The 23343-nt window shown below is 43.0% G+C and overlaps 1 protein-coding gene across 3 annotated transcripts in view; it reads left to right on the plus strand.

The window, feature by feature from the left end:
• Nucleotides 1-23343, plus strand: part of LOC126278199 (leucine-rich repeat-containing protein 24) — a 1518316-nt gene that overhangs the window by 428593 nt on the left and 1066380 nt on the right. For all 3 annotated transcript variants that reach the window (XM_049978119.1, XM_049978117.1, XM_049978118.1), the window contains one exon: nucleotides 4137-4195. The gene's annotated coding sequence lies outside the window, so the exon portion shown is untranslated. The remainder of the gene's footprint in view (nucleotides 1-4136; nucleotides 4196-23343) is intronic.

A 23343-nucleotide genomic window follows, 5' to 3' on the forward strand; every position in this document is an offset into this window, starting at 1 on the left:
CCACTAGTCACTGCCATGTAAAAGTTGTATATTGTGCTGGTTCCGAAAGAGGCTTTTTCTGCCACTTTCCAATGCCTCGGATGGATGGATAAATAGCTGGAACGATTCTGGAATTGGTATCCATCATCGCCACCAAGAAGGGACAGAGTCCAGCAATTCTGCCTGCAAATCCACCTACCAACATGCAGTTGTCACCACTTAGCGCAATCACTGTAACGGAATACTGTAATATTGTACTGTGAAGGATCAGCTTATTGGATGTTTTAGTATGCACAAATATAAGGTAACTTTTAACAGAATTCATGAACCAACCTTGATTTTTTCCCTACTACAACACCTTTCAGGTTCCTCTCCATTTAAACTATGATTACCGAGTGTCCTAGTCTGCGGAAAAAATGAAAGCCTCAAAACATTATATAATGTTGGTTGAACTATGATGAGAAGGGAATATTCAGATTTACTGTGTATTTAGAGGAGTTGTGGGAGGCAGTAAATGTAGTTTTGTGAAGTTTTGAAAGTCACCTATTTAATCACTTACTTGAATGTAAAAGACTGTGGTAATAAAGACAATTTGCTGTTTCTTTTATAAAGTAAAGTTCTTAAAATTGAGGCTTATGAAGTTTTGCTTAGTTAATGATCATAGTGCTAACTGTAGTAAATTTTAAAAAGTGAGTCAGTTTCTTGCAAAGTTGTCAATTATATGGTCTTGATTGCAAAGTTTTTGTCTCTCTTGTCTATTGGAAGTGCATATTAATACTATAACAGGATCCACAGTTTGTCTATTGTGCTAATGCTAGGTAACAAGTAACGAGAAGACCATTATTTATGAAAACCATAATTTTTTTATTCAAAAGATAGTGAGAAGCAACCTTTTAGTGGATTCCAATTAACTTTCATTTTAAATAGCAAAGTATTTAACTGAGAGAGACTTAACCTATGTCCAATTTATGATTTTGCAGTGAACGTTAATAGTAATGTTATAAAGACCATGCAGTTTGAACAAGCCCTGGAAGTAATAGTGTGTTTCGATATCTGTTATATTTTTGGAAATAGTTTGTGCTGCTCCAGCTGTTTGCTTCAATGTTACCGTAAACATATGTATGTGTCAGATTCATTGCACTCGCGTGTGACAAAGTATGGGTTGTGTTTATGCTTTAAAGTTACTAATAACTATTTTCTTGAACAAGAATATTAATCATTCTCTTGCCTAATTAGCCTGGCGACCGATTCATTTATCCGTTTTGTTTGTTACTGTTCAAATATTTACGTAATTCTGCCTTTCACTTCCGATACGCCACCTCCGTTAGGTACAACACGGTCAACATAACAAAATTCCTTTAGTAGGGTAACACTGCTCTGTTGCTTTATACCATAATTTCTTTAACAAGCTGGTTTTATTTTAAGACCTGCCTCCAACTTTAAGATTATGATATAGCAGTAGCAGACGGTAATGTCATAAACTAATGTACATTTACCGTCATTTACCTACAACTTTACATCAGTCTGGCGCTATTGATCCCCGAGAACCACTTCCTCCCTCCCTTCCATTGTCTTTCCCCACTCACCACCTAATCTCACCTATGCTTCGCGTCCCCCACCCCCAGGAATACTCTGTCTTTGTCAATCAGAGCCGTGTCTAATGGCTCGGTGGGCATAATGTCCTGCTCGTAATGCTGGGATTACAGGTTAATCTCAGGCTTGTCAGACAGATAACGTAAGTAATTACCAGACTGTAGCAACAATCACAGCTGGAGCTTACGTTTGACAGTGCTCTTCGAAACAGTAAATCTTCATTTTGCTGTGACGCAGGGTCAACATTTATTAACTAAGATACATCTATTGTTAATGAATAATCTTTAATGTGCACATGCTACAGCTACATTTCTCTCAGATAACTTAGAGGTATCACGTACGTACAGAAATATTTCAACATAATGTACTCTCTGATCTATTTATTTGCCAGCCGTTTTAAACTCTGTTGATAGCCGGCCAGAGTGGCCGAGCAGTTCTAGGCGCTACAGTGTGAAGCCGAGCGACCGCTAGTGTCGCAGGTTCGAATCTTGCCTCGGCTATGGATGTGTGTGATGTCCTTAGGTTAGCTAGGTTTCATTAGTTCTAAGTTCTAGGCGACTGATGACCTCAGAAGCTAAGTCGCATAGTGATCAGAGCCATTTGAACCATTTTGAAACTCTGTTGATAAGTGTAAAGATAATAATTAAAAAATTGGTCTGAAAGTTATATGTTTGTTAACACATTTTCATAGTAATTGGCATCGTTTCATTAATATATGCCGGCCGGAGTTGCCGAGCGGTTCTAGGCGCTACAGTCTGGAACCACGTGACCGGTACAGTCGCAGGTTCGAATCCTGCCTCGGGCATGGATGTGTGTGATGTCCTTAGGTTAGGTAGGTTGAAGTAGTTCTAAGTTCTAGTGGACTGATGACCTCAGAAGTTAAGTCCCATAGTGCTCAGAGCCATTTGAACCATTTGAACTATTAGTCCCATAGTGTTCAGAGCTATTAATCTATATCGCTACTTTGCACTTCACACTTAGTTATCTGGGCAGAGTGTTCGTCAAATCACCTTCAGACTATTTACATGAGGCGGTGCAGTTGATAAGGCACTGAATTCGTATTTGGGAGGATTGAGTTCGCTTTGTCCGGTCATCCTCATTTGAGTTTTCCGAGGTTTTCCTTGATCACTTCAAGCGAATGCTACAATTGCTCCTTTATCAAGGCCACGGCCTACCACCTGTTCTGTCCGTATAGACCATACTTAAGTAGTAGTGTATATTTCTGCATTTTCACCAATTGGTTTATACTGTATTACCGTGAAAAGCAGATCACTGTGAGATGATCCTTGGATGAAATAAATAAATAAATACGCTCTTTACATCTCATTCATCTCCCTTTGTACGCCCCCAAGACACATCGCAGGTTTTCAGGGCACCGAAGGACTGGTTTGCTAACAATATTCTGCCTGTTCAGAGTGTTTCGCTTACATAGCCCTATAGAGAAGACGTCGTAATGCTTCGACCCGTTATTGGCGTGGAGATGGGCTTTCCTAAACGTCGTTAGGCTCTCCTTTAGAAGTCCCCAAACCCCTGAAGTGCCGGCAGGCTCGTGACTATCGGCCTGCGTCGTTGTCTATGCTCACGCTTCATTGCGTGTTTCAGTTAACGTACCAAGGTGTAGAATTTAGTTTGCGTTTCATTACAGTACACTTAAGGAAAGCTCCAGAAGACCCATGTTTTACGGAGGAAAAGCTGCCTCATTTGAGTGACAGAGCCTTACAATTATTTTTTGCACACTGATTAGGTGAGTGTTAGGACACACTCTCCTTAGGAAACTGCCATGATAAAATACTTTATTTTTTTACCTTAGTACACACTAAGCGATTTCAAGGTATGTCAAGATGTATACAAGAAATGAAACGAAGACTCCCATGTAAAAAAAAAATGAAGGACCGAAGGCTGGTAGAAATACCACTAAGATGCGCGGAGTGGCCCCGCGGTTTGAAGCGCCGTGTCACCGACTACGTTGACCCTCCCGCCGGAACTTAGTGTCCATCCTGGGGCATGGGTGCGTGTGTTGTTCTTAGCATAAGTTAGTTTATGTAGTGTGTAAATTTAGGGACCGATGACCTCAGCAGTTTGGTCCCTTAGGAATTGACACACATAAATATCAAAGAAATAGTAAGATATTTATATTGTACCTACAACAAAAGATTGTTTTACATTAACGCATTTATTGAGGGATCACACTCTCGCTGAATTCTTTAAGTAACATCATATTCCCCACTGACCGTATTGCCGAGCGGTTCTAGGCGCTACAGTCTGGAACCATGCGACCGCTATGGTCGCAGGTTCGAATCTTGCCTCGGGCACGGATGTGTGTGATGTCCTTAGGTTAGTTATGTTCAAGTAGTTCTAAGTTGTAGGAAACTGATGACCTCAGAAGTAAAATCACATACTGCTCAGAGCCATTTGAAGCATTTGAACTATTAGACGTTGTTATGTTGTAATTATGTAAACGATTATATTGGTATCTACGTTTATCTCACCTTGGTTGTTTAGGACCTATATTTCTTATTCTTTTAGGGAGATGTAATAGTAACAATTACATTATTATCTTACAGGTGTATTGGTGAAGAAGACTGGAGGAAACGGCATAGTCGAATAGAGTTGTGAGACTAAGGTAAGCTCTTACTTCAGATACGAAACTGAATTCGTGAAAACTGATGGTTTGTTCAATTCTTCATCATGGGCCCACATCGTCGGCCAAATATACCTCATGTGCTGTAACGTATGGAACATTTTCGTGTAAACTGAACGATAAACAGTCGTCTTCTATTTGCCTATATGTGTATATTTGATTTCATTTTACTGTTCACGCTGAAATACACATCATTTGCGACTGTGAGTAGGAATACACTACGACGTCACAGTTACCCTGGGGAATTACCTGTAGGAGATATAAAATAATGCACTTCATCTGACTGTACAAACTGATTAATCAGTTAAAACATCGTCTCTGTTTGTACATTGTTTATAACAGTCCTTCTTGATGAAACACCTAACCAATGAAAATACAGCAGCTGTACCAGTCGACAGTTTTCGTAGTGGTTGACTTTTTTAATCAGGCTTCAAAACATACATATTTATACTGTCATTTCATGAGTCACTAAATCTAAAATCGCCAATAATTCGTCTCATCGCGTTGTCATCAGCTTTTAGAACATTCTGGAACTTCTAGGAGAGCAACCATGACCAAGGACATATCCACTAATAGTTCACTACTTTGGAGAAGATGTACCTTATAGGATCTGAAACCATGTTTGGACTAATGAATTACGAAAACACATCGTATGGAATGAAAATAAAGGAAATAATTTGACGAATAAGGCAAGAGTAGCTCTTTAGTATCTGCCAATGGTGCTACAAGCGCAACAATACATTCAGTAGTATCAATAATGAAAAATACTTTGAGTGGAACGAGTAATAAACTTTTACGGTAACAATATTCTTCAAAGAACGTGAAACTAATATTTGCATCCTTTCACTGAAAAGTATAGTTAATTTAGAAAAGATCTTACAGTAACAATAATCCACCATCGACATAGTTGTAACAGTCAATGTTAAAATGTTGGCTCAACCACCTATTTACAGCGTAAAAGTCACTAATTTACGAATATCGAAGGTCAAACCATTATCTTCTTATTTGCTGTAAAAGACCCTCTAAAAGCGGCTAATGTACAGTAGTATATAGGATAAAGGCTTGACCTTTGACACGTATGAATACTAGTGTGTTTCACACTGATAACAGACGACCGAGCAGGCTCTTTAACATTGAAATATAATTATTCATCACTTTAGACAGTAAGGTAAAACCCTCTTACAACTGCAAAATGTACTCAACTAAAATGATGTTCTAAATATTACTGTTAGTAAGTAGAATAACGCTGTTTTTTACAGTAGCGTTCTATCACGATTTCTGCCTAAGACGATACAAATATATTGATACATGAAGCAGACCACTCTTATATACTAAGCATTTACGCACCTGCATAACTACCCAGTTACTTTGGCCTTCAGAAGAGCGACACAGAACACGTCCTATGTTTCGGAAATGAGCTATCATGTAAATTTGCTTCAGTACCATTAGGACTTCAGAACTTCTTTTTTGTGGCAGTCACTTATCAGGCAATTCATGACACAAAGGAACGTGATCGATGACACTACGTAACGCTTTCCCACAGAAAATCCGTCTGATAAACAGCGTCATCCATAGCGTCTCACACATAGTCAAGAATCGATGTAAGAGAAATATGGGTGGAATGAACCTGAAATAATTATTTAACAAAAGCACAAAACTGTGTATGATTTTCATTATGTTAGATACCGCACACACATAATTTTCGTTTATTATTATGCAGTTAATCCACCAATAAGCGACGGAAGCAGCAGTTAACATGAATATGGAGTATCTGTTATTACGGCAACAATGGTTCTGGAAACACTGAATTTTCTCGAAGGATTTCATCAGTTTAATCTTGGGAGAGTCCACGGGACTTCATGGTTGTATCATATTTTAATATTGAGAAATTTTACTAAATGCAAACCTATCTTATTAGTGACGCATTCGGAAAATTGGTAATAGGTTAGGGTAGGTTACTACTTAAACTGCTAATGAAATTTTAAGGTGAGACGGAATAGTTAGTTTTTTTTTTCCTTTAATGGTTTATTTTCGGAATCTTTTCGACGTTCACTAATGATGAGCTTCCTCTGTTTGTTTAGTACCCTAAATAATTAGTTCTGATTTTTAGCAAGCGGTTCTCGAGTTACTGATTTGTGTATATGTAAATACCTAAGGCCAGAGACCAAATTCAGATCCATATGTAGTAGCTTGAAGCTGATGGTTCAAAGGTTATGACTTGTACTTAAATGATAAGTCCATTGATTTTCATTAACGAGTAGAGTTTAATGAGTAGAGTTTGAAAAGGTCGGTTCATAGGATACATTCTGAGGCGTAAATCAACACTTACACTGGTTGTGGCAGAAAGCTTAAAGTGTAAAAATCTTATTAGGACACCAGAGTTTGACTGCAGTGAACAGATTCATGTCGGTAAAGGACACAGCAATTACGTAGAGGTACAGAGGCTTCAAAGATGGATTACAACGCAAAGTTGCATCAAACCAATGTTTGAACGGAAGACCGCAACCAAAGACATTTTTTGAAGGTCAGTATCTTATCTAACACTGTTGCAAGGTATTTTATAATGCTGTTCATGATAAATGTTATTATTAAATCTTATCTTTGTTTCACGTGTTGTAGTGGTAAATAAAATGTCTTGAGGTTCTTAAGTGTTTATAGTTCTTTTTCCAGATTTTTAACCACCGACCACTTGTGAGATGTGGTGCACAAGCTAGTTTGGTTTGATTTTGAAGTTTGAGCTGCTCCTGAGTAGCGCAGTAACTACCAAAAATAATGATTGTTGAAAACAGATCTGCTGTGGGCTGCCTTTCCTAGAAATGGAATTGATGACTATGGAAAACTATATCTGCATCAACTAAGCCTCCACTGACCTGATAAACGATGTGTATATTTTGATTAAATATTTTCAACGGTTGTGTGACGTCTTTGTTGAACACTATCGAAGGCCGTAATTGTTGTCAGATCCCTATATTCACGAAATCCACGGCGTATCAGACATTGGGGTATTGCTAGGCGAGATCATCGCGAACCCGGAACAGAGCTGAAACGTTCTACCAGCATTCTCGAGGTTTCACGGAGCGTCACCGTTATGCAGACAATATGCCTGTTATGCATAAGGCACAGTTTACCTGTAGCTCTTTCAGATTAAAAAAAATGTGTATGGAGAATGTTATCGTGCAGGGGAAGTCCAGAACGAAGTAATTTTAAAGCTATTGAATATACTTATGGAACATCTAAAGCGCAAAAGTGTCATTAGCTTTACTTCCTGGGATGCTTTATTTGTTTCGGAAAAGTCATTCACATAGAGACAGATTGAAAAATAACATGTTTTTCGTTTCTCTTTTAGATGTGGTCCGTCGTTTGGCGGGCTGATAAACTGAAAATAGAGTTGTTAATATATTGAAAGTTTGCACAATTAGTAGTTTACATATCCTCCGACACAAATTTATTCATTAAATTAATATGCGATTAAAAATATTTCGAGCCACAGCGGACGTGGTATTCATAAACAATTAGAAAAACGTGTGTTACGACTATTATTATTTGTTCTTGTAATTTATGAAACCACTACAATGACACTGCTAACTGAAAATAAATACTCCTACAAAACTGAGGCAATCAAGGGATGAAAATCGTAACCGCCACCCTGGATTTCAGTGTTACTGAAGTGACGAAAGATTCTCAAGAACTTTGAAGAAATTTCCTGGCAGCGTACAATATCACATCACATGCAAGACTACGTTGTACTTACAATTAATATTATAGTTGACGTGTTGAGGCATAAGGTAATACTTAACCTGGTAAGAGACGGAAATTGGGAGAAGGGTGGGGATAGAAATTGTACAGAGACACGTATTCTTAATCATAGTAAGCACCTTCAAGTCTATATATCTCTACGTTACAACATTAATAACAACAGGAAACTAATCGAATAATGTGTTCTACACGTTACAGAAGAGCTGTATTTAAGCGAAGAAATAGCAACGTTATCGAGCAGAAATTGACTAGATATTTATTAACATCAATAACGACGTCCAAAGTATACGCTTCATGGAGGATATTCTTACGTTCCAGAGTGTCGTTCTCCTCGCAATACGACTTCTGAAGCATCAAATTAAGTATAGCAACAGACAGAAAGAGCTCGTCTCATACTGAATTCCTAGAAGTTAAGATGATCCTCAGTTCACATCTAAGATCGTTAAGTGAAAATTTTCGTGAAACATTTCCTGCCATACTCCATGATAATGTTCCGTTACGCTGTTTAAAACTAACCCGGTTATAATATGAATTTGGCAGAATAGAGTAGCATGTCTCGTTAGAACATATGTCAAATGGTTCAAATAGTTCTGAGCACTATGGGACTTAACTGCTCAGGTCATCAGTACCCTAGAACTTAGAACTACTTCATTCTAACTAACCTAAGGACATCACACACATACATGCCCGGGAAGGATTCGAGCCTACGGTCGTAGCGGTCGCGTGGTTCCAGACTGTAGCGCCTAGAACCGCTCGGCCACTCCGGCCAGCTAGAACATAATTGTTTTTGTTATATGCAGCTCACAAATGTAAGAACATATTTCTTAAACAATAATAAAAAGTGATCTAGTACTGAAGCCACCAGAAATTATATCAGTGTAATGTTGTTGAAGTGACTCACAGGAATAGAAGCCTTGAGATGTGCTTATTTCTGAGGAAAATATTGTCGTTTGTCATGTTGTCTTTAGTACTTACGCAGAGCGACAATCATTGAACTTTATGAAAAAATTTAAATTAGTTACAAACTACGGCGTACACAACATGTAAACGTCACTACAGATCAGAATGAGATTTTCACTCTGCAGCGGAGTGTGCGCTGATATGAAACTTCCTGGCAGATTAAAACTGTGTGCCCGAACGAGACTCGAACTCGGGACCTTTGCCTTTCGCGGGCAAGTGCTCTACCATCTGAACTACCGAAGAACGACTCACGGCCGGTACTCACAGCTTTACTTCTGCCAGTACCTCGTCTCCTACCTTCCAAACTTTACAGAAGCTCTCCTGCGAACCTCGCAGAACTAGCACTCCTGAAAGAAAGGATATTGCGGAGACATGGCTTAGCCACAGCCTGGGGGATGTTTCCAGAATGAGATTTTCACTCAGCAGCGGAGTGTGCGCTGATATGAAACTTCCTGGCAGATTAAAACTGTGTGCCCGAACGAGACTCGAACTCGGGACCTTTGCCTTTCGCGGGCAAGTGCTCTACCATCTGAACTACCGAAGAACGACTCACGGCCGGTACTCACAGCTTTACTTCTGCCAGTACCTCGTCTCCTACCTTCCAAACTTTACAGAAGCTCTCCTGCGAACCTCGCAGAACTAGCACTCCTGAAAGAAAGGATATTGCGGAGACATGGCTTAGCCACAGCCTGGGGGATGTTTCCAGAATGAGATTTTCACTCAGCAGCGGAGTGTGCGCTGATATGAAACTTCCTGGCAGATTAAAACTGTGTGCCCGACCGAGACTCGAACTCGGGACCTTTGCCTTTCGCGGGCAAGTGCTCTACCAACTGAGCTACCGAAGCACGACTCACGTCCGGTACTCACAGCTTTACTTCTGCCAGTATCCATCTCCTACCTTCCAAACATTACAGAAGCTCTTCTGCGAAACTTGCAGAACTAGCACTCCTGAAAGAAAGGATATTGCGTAGACATAGCTTAGCCAAAGACTGGGGGATTTTTCCAGAATGAGATTTTCACTCTGCAGCGGAGTGTGCGCTGATATGAAACTTCCTGACAGATTAAAACTGTGTGCCCGACCGAGACTCGAACTCGGGACCTTTGCCTTTCGCGGGCAAGTGCTCTACCATCTGAGTTACCGAAGCACACTCCGCTGCAGAGTGATAATGTCATTCTGGAAACGTCCCCCAGGCTGTGGCTAAGCCATGTCTCCGCAATATCCTTTCTTTCAGGAGTGCTAGTTCTGCAAGGTTCGCAGGAGAGCTTCTGTAAAGTTTGCAAGGTAGGAGACGAGGTACTGGCAGAAGTAAAGCTGTGAGTACCGGCCGTGAGTCGTGTTTCGGTAGCTCAGATGGTAGAGCACTTGCCCGCGAAAGGCAAAGGTCCCGAGTTCGAGTCTCGGTCGGGCACACAGTTTTAATCTGCCACGAAGTTTCATATCAGCACACACTCCGCTGCAGAGTGAAAATCTCAATCTGGAAACATCCCCCAGGCTGTGGCTAAGCCATGTCTCCGCAATATCCTTTCTTTCAGGAGTGCTAGTTCTGCAAGGTTCGCAGGAGAACTTCTGTAAAGTTTGGAAGGTAGGAGACGAGGTACTGGCAGAGGTAAAGCTGTGAGTACCGGCCGTGGGTCGTGCTTCGGTAGCTCAGATGGTAGAGCACTTGCCCGCGAAAGGCAAAGGTCCCGAGTTCGAGTCTCGGTCGGGAACATAGTTTTAATCTGCCATGAAGTTTCATTTTCGTCACTACAGGTATTCGGTTTTAGGGTATGCCATCTTTGCGTATGACGTGGCGCAGACGAATAGCGAAATTCTGAATGACCTGCTGAAGTGTCGGGAAGATCGTTGCTGTCCATGATCTCCTGAATGGCTGTTTACCGCTCAGCAGTGGTTTTGGGTTTATTGCTGTACAACTTGTCTTGAACATAGTCCCCCAAAACGGAGTCTCATGTGTTCAGATCCGGAGAATATGACAGCCAATCGAGGCCCATGTCAGTGGCCTCTGTGTACTCCAGAGCCAGAATATGGTCTCCAGAGTGCTCCTCCAGGGCATCACGGCTTCGTCTTCATGAACCACACTTTGTCGAAATCATTGTCACTTTGGATTGTAAGGACGAAATCATTTTCCAAAAATGTGCAGTTCCGTAGTCACCTTGCCATCAAGGAATATCACACCGATTATTCCTTTTCTGGACACTACACACTACACAGTGACACGTTGAGGGCGAAGAGACCTCTCGATCGACAAATGCGGAATCTCAGTCCCCCCTCCCCTCCAACGCCTCAATTTTGCTTATTGACGAACTCATTCAAATCGCTATACGAAACCATATTCACATTAAACTCCAGTTCGTCAATTCTGTGGACAGTAGTGTTTGCGAAACACAACCGCTGTTCCATGGCTCTGGGGCTTAATAGTTGATGGGTTTGAATTTTTAGCGAGGAGAGATGCAGGTCTCCAACAACAATTTGTTGCAGTGTCTCCCGGTCGATTCCCACCTGCTGTGCATCTCTCCTGGTCGATTTCCTGGGGCTGGTTTGAAAACCAGCGCATGTGTATTCGATTTTTTCAGCCGTTTTCATCCTTTTTGGACGACCGACATTGCCAACAGTGTCATCACAAACACTACCCTATCTTTCAAACTTGCGAATCAACCGATTGTCTTCAGCTTGAACGTGCAAATGGTCGACAACAACAAGTTGCGTGCGCATGCACATACTAATTCACATCGTGCGCCCCGGCCAACTCTACAGTTTTAACGTCCTGACGCTAACCGATCAGAAGTTATGAGAATTCTAATTCATATAGTTCAATAATTGTCACCCCGTGTGCCCAAATAAGTGCTGTGATTTTCAATCGCTTTCTTCAGTGACTCTTTGTACTCATTACGACAGGTTGTCATAAGGTTTCAATTATCACTTAGAAAAGATAAAGTTACGTGATGATTTTTTATTTGTTTGCAAGTACTTATCTGGAATCCTGCTAAACGCTGAAATCCCGACGATACAGAACCGCAGTACGCCACTGAAAGGGCTATCTCCACTTTATTTGTAGGCTGCGCACTTATTTTTTGCTTCCTCGGGCATATCGCTACTGTAGTACGGCACGAGGATTTTATTGTGAACTGAAACTACAGATATATACTTGCAAAGAGACAAATTATTAACTTCGCGACTTTTTTCTTAGTAGATTATTAAAGTTTTGTGACTTCCTCTGGTAACTGTCATTATTCCACAATCATAACGAAAATCTGACTGTCTCTGTCTTATCTGTAGCTGTATGTTTACGTGAAATTATCAAATATCCTATGTACAGAATGACACTCCTTACAAGATGGGGCTAAAAGGCTATCTTCTGCAATTGATGTGGCTTGGCTATAGGCTTACCGTCGCAGCTTTTCCAACTTTAAGGAGTGAATGGACATATCTGCCTCAGTGTCCAGATCTCGCTCAGCATACCTCTATGTGTACCGCTATTCATTCAGCCTCAATTTCCTTTTAATTTTTCAGTCATTCACACACCAGTCACCAGTCTCATATAAATTTGACTACATGTCAGTTACTATCACGACATTCTGTTTAAGGACATACCACATGGAAGGAATGTTATGCAGGGTGGGGCGAATAAAAGTAGCCTGCACGAGTGGATACGATTGGACGTGAATCTGTGGCAGCATTAACAGAGGAGGAAAATACATACAGTTACTGCCAACAGGATGGAGCAACTGCCCATACAGCTGACTGAACCTTGGAGCACATTTACACAACTCTCTCGCTAGCAGATGTCAGTCTTGTCGCGGCCATGTCTGGCCAACCAGGTCACGTGATCTGTCAATGTGTTATCACTTTGTGTGGGAGCATTCAAACTTAAGCTGTATCGCAGCAACCTTCATAATCTTCAAGAGCTGCAGCAGAATAATTCGAATGAGATTACAGAAATTCTAGCACTCCAGCTTCGATCCGCCTTTAGTAACCTGCTGACCAGACTCCAGTTACCAAGAGATGAATAAGGATCACTTTCAGCATCTTCTATAGTTACGATAGTCCGTATATTCTTTTCTCTGCTATGTTTCTTTGTATCCTGGATCTCTGTTCTGCAGACAACTTTTATTTGCCCCACCTGGCTTATTAGAAAGGCATTTACAACAATTTTGATAGTATTGTAATTGTTCTCTATTTTAAACCCTGCAGCTATGTTTGTCACATTTGTTACGCCATTGGTGTAACACATTTGTATGAGCAGTCCGTTGTTATTTTCCAAGAGTCTCTAAACTGGATATACGGAAGACGAAGCCAGTAGACCCCAATACCACAAGAGAGAGTAACTAAGCAAATGCAGGCATGGCTCTTCGGAGCCACAACGATCTTTGTTAATAATGTTCATCTAAAACAGCTCCTTTGTATTCGACAGTTGCATCGACCGGTACTATTACTGCCCAAATGTGTTGCCACCAAGGCACGTCTGACGGGACAAATCTGTTATAGTAAAGAAATTGTGTGCTACCTTCAAGGGGGGTAGGACGCCAAACAGGCCAACTGGAAGCAGGAGAGGCACCACAGGACATTTTAATTTCCACTGTCTATACTTTTACAAATAAATTCATAAAACTGTATCAGCATGACCAGAAAGGATTCAGAATCCACACTCATAGCAGTGGAAGTTCGAAAACCTAACGAAGTAATTTTTTTACATCTGATATTTCATCATTTTTCTCATTTAGTAATGGCAGCATTTGTTGCTATAGGTACACCTTTCTTCATAAGGCGTTGGATTTTGCACAGCATACAAACCATACTTAAAGGTGTATGAAACTATAGAATATTTCAAATATATTAAAATCTGTGGTAAAAATTGAGATAATTAACTATAAAATTGGTGTTTTTTTTCTAAACATGAACTTTAAAACATAGCAGCTTATTCGTTTCTTTCATAAATTAAATAAATTCTAGAGTTTCAACACCTGTAAGGATGGTATGTATGCTGTGCCAATTTATCCAGGAAACTCTCTAACTTATGAGGAAAAGTGTACCTATAGCAACAAATGCAGCCATTAGTAAGTGAAAAAATGTTGAAATTTCACATGTAAAAAAATTATCATGTTTTCGAAGTTCCGCTGCAATGAGTGTGAATCCCGAATCCTTCATGGTGATGCTGACAAAGTTTTATGAATTTATTTGTAACAGTATAGACACTTGAAATTAAAATGTCCTGTTATGCCTCTCCTGCTCCAAGTCGGCCGTTTTGACGTCCTACCTTCCTTAACGGTTTTCTTTGAGAATTAAATACAACACTAATGTGCAGCTACTTTGCTCTGTGTACATTGAATACCTGAACATGATTTGTCGTCGTAAGCGTCGGTTTTCTGGTCGTACAACGGCGGTAGGAGGAAGATTTAATGTGGAAATAGTGATTCAGCTGCGAGGTGTCGATACGGAACCGTCGATATAAATCAGAGAAACGTGATCGATTCCCAGGCCGGGAACCAGGTCCGGGCTTCGACCGAACTGTGTACTGGGAACACTTTGTCAGCGAACACAAACATTTGTGTGGCAGATTGAGCCTGCCGTAACCACTGATGCGGCAAGCGGGAAAACAAATTTACGCTCGGAAGCGTGGTCGGCCGCAGACATTGGTGGGGGAGGGGGGGGGGGGGGGGGGGAGGGTGGCGCTACAGCGGGCGCTGGGGTCGCCGCGGGCGCGGCTGGCGCGTCTGCGCTGCCCACTGGCGGTAGGCATCACGCGCAGCGCGAACTGTATGGCTAGTGTGGCGTCAGCAAGCGAATTAGAAAAAAATCAGTTTAGATTACAAGGAGATTGTAGAGGATGTATAACATTAAAGTGAGTCAATATTACACAATACATCCTGTGAACATAGAGAAGGAAAATACCGGAGGCTACTGTAGGCTATCCTAAGTAAGCATAGTTTACGTAAGTTTTCCTAATAAGTTTGGTCAATTTAGGTCATACCTGCATTAGCTGTATGTCAGGTGTGTTGCATACCTATCGGGCGATATCTCATACCGATCGCTTTCTTTATGCGTACGATCAGTGACTTACTACTTTTCCCTAAAAAGAGTAAGCGATGAACTATCTAGAAATTAATTGAGGTGTACAAAGGGCTAGGTAAACTAAGGAACATTCCTGTCCTACACATTTATCCTCTTGTCTGTTGCCTAAGACTAAACACTATTTATAGCAACATTAAAATTGTCACTGTTTAAATCTGGTTTTATTTGAAAATTATTGATTTGGAATGTGAAACAGAGGGATGTTGCAGTAAAAATACAAAAAAACACAAATTTATCACATATCTCTAGAAAATACCATTTCCTCAAGAATAAGTTAAACAGGAAAAACTGCAAAATAAAACCCAAAAGTATGTCAATTACCGCTCGAATACTTCATGAAATTATGCAAAACATGTTTCTATTATTCATAAACAACATTCGCTTTTATTAGTTATTACACAAAACTGTTGCCTTTGATCATGATGCATAGAAAAGAACATTAGTAATGTTAGTGCTCGTAAATTTCATTTGCATCAAAATTACTTGCTTTGGTTACATAAAAGCGTAGATGTTACGCGATTAACTAAGTTTTCTATTTATGAAATGCAATTTTTATTCTGTTATGATATAAAATGCAGAATGGACTAACACGAATGACATGCGGTTTTAATTATGTACAAATAAAGAGAAGTCGTCAGCTTTTATTTTCTTTTTTACACATTCATGTTTCTTTGCTTACTAGTGCCAACAATACTACCGCGAAATCTAACGTTTAGTACGTCAGTTATGTAGTGTACCAAAACTAACAAACCGTACTTCTGGTGGATGGCAACTTTAATTATACATCTCTGGAACAGATTATGTACTGTTTACAAATATCCTGCCTGATCAAAAGTCAGTGCCGGACAGCGATTCGAGTCCAAAATATTACCTCTGAACACAACACTACTACCCACTGAGTAATCGTGGCAGAACCCGCGAAGCGCCCTCTCGGCATGAAAGATCTCAAATTTCACTGCAGTGTGTAAGTCGTAGAGGCTGATGCACCTCAAAAGTAAGTATAAAAAAATATTTAAAAAATGGCTCAAATGGCTCTGAGCACTATGGGACTTAACATCTGAGGTCATCAGTCCCCTAGAACGTAGAACTACCTAAACCTAACTACCCCAAGGACATCAGACGCATCCATGACCGACGCAGCATTCGAACCCTTTAACCGTAGCGGTAGCGCGGTTCCTGACTGAAGTGCCTAGAACCGCTCGACAACTGCGGCCGGCAACATAATATCATTTACGGTGTTCATTCGTACCTTTATATCCTCCTCTGATTCTATTAGCAATCTAGCCTTCACAGTGCTTCGAATGGGAATGGTGGTGTGAATAGAATGTGTTCCTTTCCACCAACGCCTTAAACGGGGTATGGGGCGTCCGAGCTTCACCATACATCTGCATCCGTCGGTTTGCAGCCGTATTATCGACGGACGCTTAGTTGCATTAGTGCCATGGAGCTTCCGTTCCCTCGCGTTTGATCAAAAACGCAAGGCACTCAGAGGCTGATAGTTGTGTGCGGAATACAATTTTGTGGCCATCCACAGTTACGCAAAGAATGAACACTGTGCAGCTCTGCAAGTCCTTGAATAAAACCCAGGACAGTTGTCTGTCATGAGAAATCCAGCCAGACACAAACACCAGGGTCAAAAGCCAGGCACACAAACAGATCCAATGCATTCGGACACCTATTAGTCGACATTCATATGGAGTGTCCCCTTTGCGTTTATGTCACTGTCAACTGTACTGGGAAAAATTTCAGTGCAGTGTCTATGGAGGATTGGTTGTACATTCTTCCTCAAGAGCCTAAACCAGAGGAGGTAGTCATGTTGAATACTGGGACTGTAGCGAAGCCTATGTTCTAATTCATCCAAAAAGATACGAGTTTGCAGTGCCTCCGTTACTCCGAATTACGATGCAATGTTCTTTCGAACATGCATGCATGTCCATTGATACAGTGTACTGTAATTTGCAATAATACAGGCACTGCCATATCGTATTTATCCGCCGACACCGGGAAAGCGACTGCCAAGTAAAATGTCTGTACGGTAATATACACAATGGATGTACGAGTACAGGTTGTAGAAACATGGTTGTCAACATATGGAAGTTTGGATCTGGCTTTGAGTCGTGAACTTATAGACGAATGGTAGTCTCCTTACGACACGCTAGCGGCACGAAGGTCTTGTTTACGTCCTCGCCGCGCAGCTCGCTCGCGCAGTTGTTTACGTGGTTCAGCCGTCTTAGTGCGATATGTTTCCTTCTAAAGAGAATGGCTTATGACCACAGAAAATCGATACTGAAAATTAGCATTGCACCTGAATATGCCCGACCAAAGCACTTGAAATCGAATAGTTTATCAGAGATGAAGTCAAGATTGATTGCAACGATCTTGCTGCCATCGACCCGTCTATAGTGAGCAGTGTGGATTACTTGAAATTGGTTAACGAAGACATATCTGACAAACTTCTAGGTCAATTCGAAATGGTCTTAAGTTCCGTCAATCTGATGGACACATCGGTGACGTAGCTGTGACGTAACTGTGGAACATGCTGGACTTCGACTGTGGACAATAAGTGTATTTGAACTCCCTTTCCGAGGTACCTTCAGAGGTAGTGGTACCTCCATTCCGCCCATATGGAAAGGTGATTATTCATACAACTGAAAAGTGTATTCAGTTCACTACATAACCGGTTCTGAATGGAGTACGGGACATCCGCATAGACCTAACCAAATATGCGCTGTCCTACTTATGCATTGGTGACTGCAGTGCAATTATAATTTGTTATGGCCAGCCGAAGACATGCTCGGGATGTGTCAAAGGAGGACATCTCCGTTCCAGCTGTCTCCAACGCAGAGTTACTCTGTTACCGCCTGGGGGCCTGCCGGCCACGACTTCTCCGACGATTCTACCGCTGATGATTGTCGAAGTACTCCATAATGACCCCCGACAGCGATCACCACCGGCTTCTACTAGTGCCACATTGTTGTCTCCGGCAATGCCTCAGGCTGTTGCGGAAGGGCCGACGCTTTTGCCTCCTCCTCCCGACATGTGCAGTGGTGAGCAGTATCTAGCACAGGGGATAGCCCTTGACTCCATCGTTATGCCAACCGACATTTTTGTGCCTGACCAACCGTGTCCCCACTGAAGATCATGTGCTGAAGCATCGGTCCCCGAAGGGACGTCGGTAACGGTGGATCGCCCCCTCTGACACCTGCAGGTCGCAGTCTGAAGACGATGAGGATCACAACTACCAAGATGTTTCCCCGATGGATGATTCCGTGCTGGAAGCACAAGTCTGCACCCTGTCGGAGGTAGAAACAATCTTTGCGTGCACCAGGCGCTGTACCTATGAACGTTGAACAGCAACTGAGACAGCACGACTCTTCCACCGCCGACGTGACGCCGCCTTCGGACTCCACAGGTACTCCACTGGACGCACACTATCCACACATTTTCCAGATCTGACGATGTAGATGACGAAACACCCACAGTTGAGACAGCAGCGAGTAATGCTGCTCCAACCCACGGCTGCTAATCGACAGGGTTACTGGATGGGGATGGGCAGCTTGCTGGGACAACGTTCCTGTTCGCTGCTGCTCTTCACGCCTCCACGAGGGTCCCAGTAATCCCAATTCCACGACAAGCTTCCACGATTGGCCTATCAATGTCAACACCATTGGCACCCCTATCAAACTAAAATTGCTCCCTGACATGTTGAGGGCTTCAGACCTCGATGTTGGCCTTATGCAGGAAGTTTGCCTGGTAAAGTTCCTAATATCTATGGCTACCTTTCCTACCTCACGCCGAGTGCTAACGGTGGCAGTGAGACAGCTGTTATTTAAAGGAAGGCATTGAGGTAGATGACGTGGTTTACCCACCATCGACTAGGGGTTTTGCTGTGACTTTCCACGGAGTCCGAATCATTAATATTTACTCTCCCTCGGGCACGGCCAGGCGACGGGAAGGGTCGCCATTCTATTCAGAACAGTTCGCTCCTTTGTAGGCTGCTACGACCATGTTATTCTTGGCGGTGACTTCAATTGTGTGTTATCCCAGAAGGATCAACATCCCTACTTCACAACATGCCAGGAACTACAGCTGTTGGAGCATGAAGTGAACCTCACTGATGCTTGGGACCGTGTGCATGGTGATCGAACTGGATTTGCGTACGTCACCAGGCATTTAGAAAGTCCTCTTGACCGTGTCTACGTTTCCCAAGGATAATTAACTGCCACGCTTGACGCTGAGTTATGGCTTACTGCCTTCCTGGAACATATCGCCTACAATTACACTGTTTCGCTCCAGAGGCAGAAGGTGTGGTACGGTCGAGGCCTTTGGAAACTGAATCTCAAGGATCCGGATTGCAGGCAGGTTGTACAAACGACGTAGAACAACTGTATGAGACGCCTTCCAGCATATCCTTCAACATTCTGGTGGTGGATCGACTGCACTAAGGCTGCTTTACTTCGACGATGAGTTACGGTCGCGACAAAATGCTGTGGCAACGACATACCATGGAATGCTATTTTACAATTCTCCGGGAACTGTCAAATTATGCGCCCTCTGTTCAATGACAGATTGAAATTCAACGGATTAAGGCGAAAATACTTTCTCTTGTGCCTCACCGCCTTGAAGGCACAATAGTAGGAGCAAGATGACACGATTGTGTCCTAGGAGAGCCCCCATCCATGCGTCATATTCTCCGAGAGAAGCAGCGGAGTCGGTGAAAACTGGTCATCGCCCTCGACATGCCAGATTGACGTCCCAGAATGACATCGTAAAAGCCTTTGTGGGTCACTACAACCAGTTCTACGCAATAGAGGACCAGAACATGGCGGTAACGACTGATGTCCTCCGTTCCTTGACAGGTACCCTTTACGAGGCTGCTGCGGAGATTCTCACAGCGACAATTACGGCTGGTGACGACGCTGATGCTCTTCATAAGGGTGCAGCGAACAAACTCGTAGGTTCCGAGGGTTTCCACTGGAGTTTTAGAGCACGGTCTTCGACATCATGGGCGCACGCTGGACTGCAATGTATGAAGAACTGATGAACCCTGACCTTCCCCTCCCACCCGAATTCGTAGAAAGCTTGCTTATCTTGGCCCCAAGCCATCGGGAGATAGCGGAATTGGACATTATCGGCCGTTGACCACGGCAAATTGTGACTTCAAGATTTTTACTCGGAGTCTTGCCACTCGCCTTCGGCAACTCGTCCCACAATTCATTTGTCGGGATCAAACGGGCTTTGGTGGTGATGACAGTAACATTCAGACGGCACTCAGCGATTACCGTGACGTCATAGCCCTGGCCACGACCTGCTGCAGTAGCGGTGCTTTAGTGACAGTGGACTTCAACCACGCCATTGATGGAGTGACTCATGACTTTCTATAAAACGTACTCCGATGGATAGCCTTTCCCTGCAGGTTTATACAGATCGTCTTGCGGTTGGTCGAGGTGCTACGTCGCGAGTGCTGGTCAATGGCTGTGTGGCGGGCCCTGTTAAGGTCATGCGGTCGGTCCGTCGAGGATGTCCGCTTTCGATGCTGCTTTTTGCCACCGCCCTTGAGCCACTGTTACACGGTTCGAGGAGCCGGCTGACAGGGATAACAATGAGTGGGCATGATTTCATCTGCCGCGACTATGCAGATGACGTGGTGGTCTTGGTTCCATCAGAGGATGAAGTGCGAGAGGCACGTACAAGCAGTACGGGACTGCTGCAGGCAGCCGTGTGATCCTGACGAAATCTAGTGCTGTGTTCGTCGGTAGAGGTCTTCCAGCAGGGAGTGTGGCTTCATTGGCATCAGTGGACAAGCTCAACTGTTTGGGAATCACCTTCACGCGTGATATACAAAGCACAATCTCATCTAAATATAGACAACTGCTTCAAGCTATCCGCACGGACGTTCGTGGCAATCTCTTGAGAGCATTGGACATGTTTCAAAGGGTGGTTTTTTTTTATCACTCATCTAGTCTCGCGATTACCCCATTTAGTACAGATTTTACCGTTGCCAAAGGCAATGGTACACAGACTTCAAGCGGAGGTAGACTACTTTGTTATCGCGGGTCTTATCGTCAAAGTCTGCAACGCCACGCTGTCACTCCCTCCTCAAGATGGCGGCCTCGGCCTTATCAACGTCCAAGCGAGAGCAGCTGCCTTCTATGTATGTACGATGGTTATATCGTAGACCCGCCGTCGAAACGGATTATCGGGAAGCCTGATTAACGAACTGGCCCCTCCCTCTCGAGTGGCACCCGTTGTAATAGCCCATATTTCTTCCTCTCTTTCACATGTAATGACATTTTTCATCGAATACATTTATGACTATGAAGACTTGCCTAATACCAGGAACCCTACGACACGTGATGTTTACCGCCTAATGATGGGTAATCATACTCGGAATGTTGTGGAATGCCGATAGCCTACGATCATATGGCCCGTGGTTTGGCGTTCTGTGCACCATGTCCTTCCCGAGACGAGCGCTCATGTGAGCTGGTATCTGGTCGTTCATGGAAAATAAATGACAAAACTTCGTCCACATGCCATAAAGATGACAGATTCGCCGCTGATTCCTCGTTGTCACAAACTTAATACAGACGAGCATCGACTGATGTGTACATCTTCTGCCGAGATGTGGCAGCTGATTCAGTAGATGCTTGCTATTACAATGAAATCTCTCCTGTTTCCACATGAGACATGCACTACTGGCCATTAAAACTGCTACACCACGAATATGAAGTGCTACAGACGCGAAATTTAACTGATAGGAAAAAGATGCTGTGATATGGAAATTATTAGCTTTTCAGAGCATTCACACAAGGTTGGCGCCGGTGTCGACACCTACAACGTGGTGGCATGAGGAAAGTTTCCAACCGATTTCTCATACAAAAACAGTAGTTGGCCGGCGTTGCCTGGTGAAACATTGTTGTGATGCCTCGTGTACGGAGGAGAAATGCGTACCATCACGTTTCCGACTTTGATAAAGGTCGGATTGTAGCCTGTCGCGATTGCGGTTTATCCTTTAGGGAATTTGCTGCTCGAGTTGGCCGAGATCCAATGACTTCAGCAGAATATGGAATGTGTAGGTTAAGGAGGGTAACACGGAATGCCGTACTGGATTCCAACGGCCTCGTATCACTAGAGGTCGAGATGACAGGCATCTTATCCGTATGGCTGTAACGGATCGTGCAGTCACGTCTCGATCCCTGAGTCAACAGATGGGGACGTTTGCAAGGCAACAACCATATGCGCGAACAGTTCGACGACGTTTGCAGCAGCATGGACTATCAGCTCGGAGACCATAGCTGCGGTTACCCTTGACGCTGCATCACAGACAGGAGCGCCTGCGATGGTGTACTCAACGACGAACCTGGGTGCACGAATGGCAAAACGTCATTTTTTCCGATGAATCCAGGGTCTGTTTACAGCATCATGGTGGTCTCATCCATGTTTGGCGACATCGCAGTGAACGCACATTGGAAGCGTGTATTCGTCATCGCCATACTGGTGTATCACCCGGCGTCATGGTATGGGGTGCCATTGGTTACACGTCTCGGTCACCCCAGTGGACGTTACATTTCAGATGTGTTACGACCCGTGGCTCTACCCTTCATTCGACCGCTGTGAAACCTTACCATTCAGCATCATAATGCACGACCGCATGTTGCAGGTCCTGTACGGGCCTTTCTGGATACGGAAAATGTTCGACTGCTGCCCTGGCCAGCTCATTCCCCAGATCTCTCACCAATTGAAAACGTCTGGTCAATGGTGGCCGAGCAACTGCTCGTCACAATACGCCAGTCACTACTCTTTATGAACTGTGGTATCGTGTGAAACCTACAGGGCAGCTGTACCTGTGCACGTCTTCCAAGCTCTGTTTAACTCAATGCCCAGGCGTATCAAGGCCGTTATTGCGGCCAGAGGTGGTTGCTCTGGATACTGATTTCTCAGGATCTGTGCACCCAAATTGCGTGAAAATCTAATCACGTGTCAGTTCTACTATAATATATTTGTCCAATGAATACCCGTTTATCATCTGCATTTCTTCTTGGTGTGGCCATTTTAATAGCCAGTAGTGTATTTACATTTTCAAAATATACTTTTTAATTTTATGAAGAAGGCCGTGATTTATTTTAGAATATCAGAGATTTTTATTTGTTTTGTCATTATCTAAGGCATCAAAAAATTTTGAAAAACGGAGTTCAAATCCACACCCCCTCCCATTAACTTTGTTTTGTATTTCTTATTTCTGTAAAGTTCATGGAACTTCTCTACCTAGGGAAATAAAAAAATGGCGCCGAAAAGCAAATAGTAAGATGACCACTCGCGATAAGCATGAAATCGAATCCGGTTC

Source organism: Schistocerca gregaria, chromosome 6 (assembly GCF_023897955.1).
Source record: "Schistocerca gregaria isolate iqSchGreg1 chromosome 6, iqSchGreg1.2, whole genome shotgun sequence".
NCBI classification, from domain to species: domain Eukaryota; kingdom Metazoa; phylum Arthropoda; class Insecta; order Orthoptera; family Acrididae; genus Schistocerca; species Schistocerca gregaria.